This window comes from Notolepis coatsorum (assembly GCF_963971535.1).
Source record: "Notolepis coatsorum genome assembly, chromosome: 1".
In the NCBI taxonomy this organism is placed as follows: Eukaryota; Metazoa; Chordata; class Actinopteri; order Aulopiformes; family Paralepididae; genus Notolepis; species Notolepis coatsorum.
The window spans coordinates 260,016,780-260,026,083 of NC_140165.1; positions in this window are offsets into that span (position 1 = coordinate 260,016,780).

The following is a 9,304-nucleotide window of genomic DNA, read 5'->3' on the forward strand; positions in this document are numbered from 1 at the left end:
GGCCTTTGTCCGAATACGCTGGCGATGTGGGGGGCGGGGTCACTAAGTGCCCACCTGGTGGGGTCTTGATGCTGGCATCATGGACTTCACCGGGCCCCCGTTCCAGGGGGTCCAGTCCCTTTGGTGGGTCTGGGTCTTCCTTCGCGCTCCGCTGCTACGGCCTTGCCACGGGGTTGGGTTTGCCCTTGACCCCGTGATTCTGGGGGCAGTAACAAGGTTGTTTCCTCCGTTCGTTCCCGGGTGGCATGCGGGTTGTGCGTGTGTGTAGTCGTGGGGTCAAGCCACGCTCTGCTCACCCTGTGCGTTGAGTTGCTTGAGTGCCTCTTCGCACAGTCGGGTCCGTCGCCCTCCCGTGAAGCCACCAATAGGGGGGGTGCCCTCCATTAGGGTGGGTCGGGGGGGCTCGGCCCTCCCTGATCTGATGGCTGTGGGGGGCCTCAGCGGGGTGTATTTGTCGAGCTTCTAGCTCCCGCTCAGCTCCTATTATGCAATAGAGACGCAGAGCGGGAGCTAGAGTGATACAGAACGTTAGGTTATGAATATAACCAAGTTCTGTTAACACTAGTGGACGCTCTGCGTCTAGACGCCGCTGCGGCCCTTGATTTTTCATTGTGGTGAAATTTGTTGGGAAGGAGATGAGTGTGTGGCACCACCCCTGCTTATATAGGTAAGCGGATGGGGGTGTGGCCAGATGAATGCTGGCATTTAAAGGTACATTTTGAAATGTATTCAGTGTATATATGCTGAAGCGAGATATATGCAATAGAGACGCAGAGCGTCCACTAGTGTTAACAGAACTTGGTTATATTCATAACCTAACGTTAACCTTTCACTACCACACTACAGAAGGTTAACCTTTCACTACCACACTACAGACGGTTAACCTTTCACTACCACACTACAGAAGGTTAACCTTTCACTACCACACTACATACGGTTAACCTTTCACTACCACACTACAGACGGTTCTGTATCGTAGTGGCTCCGCTCGGCGTCACTCATGCACTATCCTCGCATATGTGCACGCCCACTGAATAAAAGACCACAATGTACCTTTATATCTCAATATTTGTCTGACCACACCCCTATCAGCTTACCTATATAAGCAGGGGTGGGGCCACCCCCTCGCCTCCTTTCTCACTTTCACCACAAGGAAGTGCCTCGGTAGATCCCCACTTGACGTGATGTGATAGTAGGAGAAGAGTTGGAAAACAAGAGATACGTTGACATCATATCTTTATTTTCTCTCTCACTATTTTTGAGAAAATACGGTGATATTGTCTTCGTCACTGGAGTGTCTGGAAGATGGTGATCATTCTAAAAACCTCCACCGGTTTTCGTATTGGGAGCACGCCGCTACATGCCTCCCAACTGCAGTTTTCCTTACTGTGGCTGGTTGCGGTAAAACCTTTCAGCGACACAGCTGGACTGTAGGACGCGCCGCTGTTGTGAGAAGCGGTGGGTTCCAGGTTGGTGAGTAATGTCTTGCTTGCGAGCTCCACTTGTCTGTTAGTGCTATGGGGGTTAGCTGACAATGTTTACGAACACCGGCCCCAGATTAGGGTCCTTTGCTCAGCCTCTTAGGTGACGGCGGAGGACCTTGGTTTGAAGCCCATTATAGCAACTAGTGGGCCACGGCCAGTAGAACTGGTGATCCCAGGATCTCTGGACACGTGGGTACTTCTCTGTCACCGTATAGGCCCCGTCTCTCATATGCAAATGAGAGTTTACCCTAAACGAGGAAATGTGAGCATGGTTGTTCGTTATCGGAAAATCCATGTTCAAGTCAGCTACAGCCCAGATGGGAATTGTGCTGGCTCCGCCGGATGTTGGTAAAATCACCGTTGTAAAACTGTGTTAACATCTCGTTTCTCTTTTCTCTTAAAAGGTGAGGAGGGTTTCAGAATGGCGGCCTGTCTGAGTGTGACTTGTTGTATCATTGTGTACAAGTTCAGGTGGTAGCTGCTTAGCTTGCGTGCTAGTTGTGGCCTACTGTGTTAGCCAGTCAGCTGTTAGCTGCGGCGCTAGCTCGCTGTGTTACCAAGCCTGTTGTGTCAATAGGCTAGGTAACGTTAGCTTGCTGCTATCGGCCGAGAGCGGCCGTTAGCTTAATGCTACACTGTTGAACGTGCTGTGACTATAACATGTTTTTAACACTCTTGACTACGACGTCATCTTTGACAGAGGATGTTTGTCGAACCTGCCCGGAGCCAGGCCGGCGAGGACTGCGTCAACAAGGAGCACCGTAGCGGCGGGTTGGAGCAGCGAGCTGCCCGTGTCGTCAAACACAGGAGGCTGTGTTTACTTCAGTGCCATGTTAGAGACTGCAATTCGCTTGATCTGCGCTCCCGGTAGGCAAGGTCCTGACCAGACCTTGAACACTTCTTCTTGCTTTCCCTTCTAAATGTTTTGTAAATAACGATGTTTTCCAAAACGAGTGTTGCTGCACTACATTTAGGATACGACGCGAGTTATGTGTGAATTGTCTTGTCACTGGTCTCCATGCAAATCGGGTTATTGTTACTGATGTGAAATGATCTGGTTTGTTGTGTTGAGACACATTGTGTGTTCATGTATCGTGTACTCACAACTAAGGGGGTTAAACTAACCTATAAAGCTATGCTTAGTGACATATGAGTAAATAATGATTCTTTTCTCAGCCTGTAATGACAATGAACAGTGTGTTCACATATTAACAGGTTTACCTGTTTAACTGGCCGTATTAAGGGTAAAGTAGGAGGGTTGTGTTTCCCCCCGGTTCCCTGGGGACTTCTTCATCCTCCTCTCAGACATGTTGTTACACTATATTGTGTCACTGTGTGGCAGGGATACGATGTAACCCTTGGCTTAGTTGTTGGGGTTGTGCTAACCGCTTGAGAAACTTTATTTTCCTAAAGAAAAGATTGTTTGGTAACTTTTTCGTGTGTGCTTAGCAAGGCCTGTGGCCGATACTAATCGAGAATTGTGTATTCTCTCATTATGAAAAATGGCGTTCCTCTGTAGAGTGTTTTTGCCATTTTTTGTAGGTGATAATGGGTTGTGTGTGTCGTGTGACCTACAACTGGGTTGGGCTGGCCACAGAAGCACATGTGTAAGTCTGGTACCGGGGCTCTTGCGAGGGCCCTCTCTGTTCTGTGTTTTTTCCTTAGTAAAAATCAGATAGCAGGTTGGCACATGAGCTGTGTGAAGCTGTTAGATGCTTCATGGGGCTGACTGTGACGGCGTCATACTCTTTTTGTCATTACATCGTATCATGGGTGTGGGGTCGTAAAGGGGTGAACTGGTAACCTTTCCTCCCCCTTTTTTCTGTTGGTCAGGGGTGAACCCACCTGTCCTTCAAGGTTCCTGTCACGTTGCGGTTCGGCACGTTACAGGGTGAGGCGGGGGGGGGAGGGAGTTTCCTGGTCCCACGTCCTGGAATATTGGGCGTGTGCACCGCAGAAATTCCCCCGCCATAGAGTACGTCACTGTGCGCGTCTCTGTTGGTAGGACTTCCGTGTGCTGTTCAGGTCCATATGATGGATCTGTTTCGGGGGGTGGTCAGGGCTCCTCCTCACGAAGCTCCTATTCGGGCCTTCTGTGAGTTGGGACTCTCCTTCCATGTGAGGGAGCCTCCTCAGAGTACAGAGCCTCCTCCTCAGATTGTCAAGGTGAGTGGAACCTCAAGAAGGAGTCCTACTCTATTGTGTGTGTATTCGATTCAATTCGATTATTGAGTGTGTATGGGTTCAGTGCCTCCTCCCCGGAGAGCCCTAAAACCGAACTTTTACATGGCTCAAGGTGCAATATATTCTTTTCAATCTGTACAGCTCTCGTGGGAAGTCTCTCTGGGGATTTCCGTCTCCTCCCTATGGGAGGGTGGTGGGATGTAAAAATGTGAAAAAATTTTACCCCCGGCTGTGTAGACTGGGATACATACTGTTGGTGCTTCCTTCTTTTCTATTAAGAAGAGTTGGCGTTAGGAAGCATCACACCCCTCTTGTCGTTCCCCTGGGCGCCTTGGGGATTCAATGACAGGTCTAAATAGCCTGTTCATTGATGTGGTTGTGTCCCGACGCACGTATAGTGCTAACTCGGGGTGTTCTGTAATCAGGCGAATGACTGGCACGCCTTGGTTGCTTGAGGTTAAAACGGCGTTTTTATAAAGCAACTGGGATGGAGGTTTTTCCTCTTCCGACGACCTGTTTTGGTTGTCGACGGATTCTCGTTCATATCTGGGGGATGATGACGGAATGGATCTGAACATATGTAGAGGGGTCTCACGCCCTGGGGGTGGGCCACCGGGCGCGGTTCGCACCGAACGTCTGGGTGGCGCCTTCTTTTCATGTTTAAGATCAACACGCATATCTGCCCCTTCTCCTGGAGTAGGCATGTCGGCGTGGTTAGGGCACGGGACTGGTTCTGGTCACGCTGGTCCGGATCAGTTAAACCCGTTGTCCGCCGGGGATGCAGATCTGCTGTTCTGGTACCCTGAGGGACTTGGGCTTTTTCAGGGGGAAAATGCCAGGTCGGTCCGGGTGTCACAGGGTTAAGCGCTATGGAGACCCTGGTTGGGTACATTTTGTACACGCTCGATCTCGTCAGATCTCGGCCGCTATGCAGGTTGGTCCTGGTTAGTACTTGGTTGGGAGACCGCCTGGGAATACCAAGTACGGTGTGCTTGGGGCTGGTTCTCCATTCTTTTCGCTCCTCTCTCATGCATGGCGAAGAGGGGCCTGTTGGGGTGGTCTTTGACCTCCTCTGGTGACCCTGTGCTTCCCGTATCGCCGGGCCCGGTCCGAAGTAATGTTTCGTCGACCCGTAGGCCTGGGTTAACCCTTTTTTGAAAACTGAAACACTTGTACTGCGGTATAGCCGGTGTATACCCGCAGGTGTGTTTTGGAGTTTTTTCTTGAGGGGTTATAGGAACAACCACCGCATTGGGTAACACCAAGGTGGTTGATTCCCTGGTGTGTTGGAGCAGTGTCAACTCCCGGGTTACCCGGTTGAGGATGCCCCTGCACGTTCATGACGTCTGCCAATCGTGTCAGCCTTCTCTGCCTCAACCCCTCTGGGTGGGTTTTTTTTTAAATGGAGGCTTGGTCATGCAACAACGCCAGCATACGCTCCTTCCGCCGGGGCGGCTGTTTTCAGCTGACTCCTTTGGCGCCTGTCTCGTCTGCAGTGCTCCAGGCTCGGGTTACAGCCTGTTGCCTGGTTTTTCCCCGGTGCGCTGCCTGCTTCCGTTGGTTAACCTTTTTTGTGTGCTTATGGCCATGCTGACTGCCTGTTCTGCAGGGTCAGTGTGCCAGGCGGTGTACTATTGGGGGGACAGGGCCCGCTCGGCTGAGGGGCCTTTGTCCGAATACGCTGGCGATGTGGGGGGCGGGGTCACTAAGTGCCCACCTGGTGGGGTCTTGATGCTGGCATCATGGACTTCTCTGGGCCCCCGTTCCAGTCCCTTTGGTGGGTCTGGGCCTTCCTTCGCGCTCCGCTTCTACAGCCTTGCCACGGGGTTGGGTTTGCCCTTGACCCCGTGATTCTGGGGGCAGTAACGAGGTTGTTCCCTCCGTTCGTTCCCGGGTGGCATGCGGGTTGTGCATGTGTGTAGTCGTGGGGTCAGGCCACGGTCTGCTCACCCTGTGCGTTGAGTTGCTTGAGTGCCTCTTCGCACGGTCGGGTCCGTCGCCCTCCCGGGAAACCTCCAATAGGGGGGGTGCCCTCCATTAGGGGGGGTCGGGGGGGCTCGGCCCTCCCTGTTCTGATGGTTGTAGGGGGCCTTCAGCGGGGTGTATTTGTCGGCCGGTGGCTCCCGCTCGGCCTCCCTTGTGCATGAGTGACGCCGAGCGGAGCCACTACGATACAGAACGTTAGGTTATGACTATAACCAAGTTCTGTTAGTAGTGGTGACGCTCTGCGTCCGACGCCGCTGCAGCCCTTGATCTCGCCTTGTGGTGAAAGCTTGGGAAGGAGGCGAGGGGGTGGCCCCACCCCTGCTTATATAGGTAAGCTGATAGGGGTGTGGTCAGACAAATATTGGGATATAAAGGTACATTGTGGTCTTTTATTCAGTGCGCGTGCACATATGCGAGGATAGTGCATGAGTGACGCCGGTTCAGGTTCAGGTTTTTATTTAGACTCCACAACATATACAGATCATTAACCCAGCATACATTGCTGTCAAGGATAGTAACGTAAAAGCCTCTTGACTTATTTCCATCGTTGTCCTTGGGTGTCAAGGATGCTAGAAACACACAACTCATTACAGAATTAATCACAATTATTATCTTTGCATAATAATAATGGCACAACCCTAAATTAATACAAACAAAGCACATTTGTTGTTACAATGTTCATTTATGTCGAAAGTCAGTGAGCTTCAGGAAGCACCCTCGGGGGAGGGAATTTGGGGGATGGGAGGGAGGGCGGAGAGTGGGGGGTGGGAGTTAAGGATAGGGTAGTGGCTTAGGGTTTGGGCGTGTGAGGCAGTCGAGGGATCCACCCCTCCTTCCGTGCACGTCGCCAGTCGTGCTCGTGGGGGGGAGGTTTGCGTGAGGATGGGGAGGGGGGGGGGGGGGAGGCCATCCATCTTATCTTCAGACAGTCAGATACTGTCCCGTCCTTGGTTGCGATGGGTACGGACGTCATAAACCAGGTCTTATCTTGACTTCTTCTCCTCGGCCTCTTGCATTGACCTCGAACATTCCTTCTTTTCTTCCACAGACTTGAGTTTCGTGGCGGGGGGGGGGGGGGTGGGTTGCATCAGGTTACAATGATTCCTGTAATGCTTTAATTTAATCCAGATCTTGCATCTTCTTTGTCGCGGTCCTAATGTCCTGCACGACCCCCAACATTATTTGACCCCTACATTGTTCATCGGCTGTATGTTGAGCGAGCCGCTTTGTCAGTTCAATGTGGGCATTTTCCAATCTTGCTACTACTTGACGGCAGCAAATCCAAATCCAAATTGCGATCGCTCCCCAACCGATCAGGAAGATGACAAGGAGATACAGATCCTCAACATCTTCAATCTCAATAGAATATAGGCATATTGATCGCCAATTATTCCAACTGTCAATTGCAAACCCGGCCTGGAATGTCCCTATCGGACATAATGGTTCGGTCGCACTTTGTTTTCTTGAAGAGAAGATTCGATCCACTGCTGCAAAACTCCAGCTTACTAGTTGATCCATTGATTGACTGAGTGGGAAGTCAGGTATATTGAAGAAAAAGTAGAATGTCCACACCGTCAAGGAGGCAGATGTAAGGCAGTTGTAATTAGGGATCCACACCGTTATTAATTGCAGCTTAGAGTCCACACCGTCGAGAGAAGCAGAAAGACAGCGCTGGTGTACGGAGATAAAAGCGGCTGCAGGGAGGAGGGTAGAGGAGGCCTTGGAGGGCAGGGAGGAGAGATAAAAAATGCGACTGCTCTCTGGGGAGGTTAGAAAGCCGAGCGTCACCACTACTAACAGAACTTGGTTATAGTCATAACCTAACGTTAACCTTTCACTACCACACTACAGACGGTTAACCCTTTCACTACCACACTACAGACGGTTAACCTTTCACTACCACACTACAGACGGTTAACCTTTCACTACCACACTACAGAAGGTTAACCTTTCACTACCACACTACAGACGGTTAACCTTTCACTACCACACTACAGAAGGTTAACCTTTCACTACCACACTACAGACGGTTAACCTTTCACTACCACACACTACAGAAGGTTAACCTTTCACTACCACACTACAGACGGTTAACCTTTCACTACCCCACTACAAATGGTTAACCTTTCACTACCACACTACAGACTGTTAACCTTTCACTACCACACACGGCAGACTGTTAACCTTTCACTACCACACACTACAGACTGTTAACCTTTCACTACCACACACGACAGACTGTTAACCTTTCACTACCACACACTACAGACTGTTAACCTTTCACTACCACACACTACAGACTGTTAACCTTTCACTACCACACTACAGAAGGTTAACCTTTCACTACCACACTACAGACTGTTAACCTTTCACTACCACACACTACAGACTGTTAACCTTTCACTACCACACTACAGACTGTTAACCTTTCACTACCACACTACAGACTGTTAACCTTTCACTACCACACACTACAGACTGTTAACCTTTCACTACCACACTACAGACTGTTAACCTTTCACTACCACACTACAGACTGTTAACCTTTCACTACCACACACTACAGACTGTTAACCTTTCACTACCACACACTACAGACTGTTAACCTTTCACTACCACACACTACAGACTGTTAACCTTTTACTACCACACTACAGACTGTTAACCTTTCACTACCACACTACAGACTGTTAACATTTCACTACCACACACTACAGACTGTTAACCTTTCACTACCACACTACAGGAGGTTAACCTTTCACTACACACTACAGACTGTTAACATTTCACTACCACACACTACATACTGTTAACCTTTCACTACCACACTACAGAAGATTAACCTTTCACTACCACACTACAGACTGTTAACCTTTCACTACCACACACTACAGACTGTTAACCTTTCACTACCACACTACAGAAGGTTAACCTTTCACTACCACACTACAGACTGTTAACCTTTCACTACCACACACTACAGACTGTTAACCTTTCACTACCACACTACAGACGGTTAACAGTTAACACAAGTACTTGAAACCACACCACAGGGTCACATCCACAACAACAGTCCTTGTGTATTTGCTTGATTCTTCTCATAGACCGATGTGATATCTCAGCAATATTTAGTTTCTTGAAGAACGGCAGTGCATTAGTACGCGGTGGGGCCCGTTCACGTAGAGTATCATGGGAAATACACTTAGGACTGTTGTATTCTGTTGTCTTTTCCTCTGAAAAAATCCATTTCAAACAAGAAAATACACTAAAGTAACATCATTAACATTTGCACAGTAACATCATTAATACTTTATTACATCAAACAGGGTCATAGGTTTTAAATTCATGCACTTTTGAAAGCTTCTGTCTGTTTTACAGTTGTCTGTGTGTAGCATGAGAGACAGAATAACCCCACTGTTCTCCCTCTCTCTTCTCTCCTCTTCTTTCCTTCTCTCCTCCTCCCTCCTCTCTTCCCTCCTCTTCTCTCCCTCTCTCATCCTCTCTCCTCTCTCTCCTCTACCCTCCTCTCTCTTCTCTCCTCTTCTTTTCTTCTCTCCTCCTCCCTCCTCTCTTCCCTCTCCTCTTTTCTCCCTCTCTCATCCTCTCTCCTCTCTCCCCTCTACCCTCCTATCTCCATCTCTCCTCCTCTT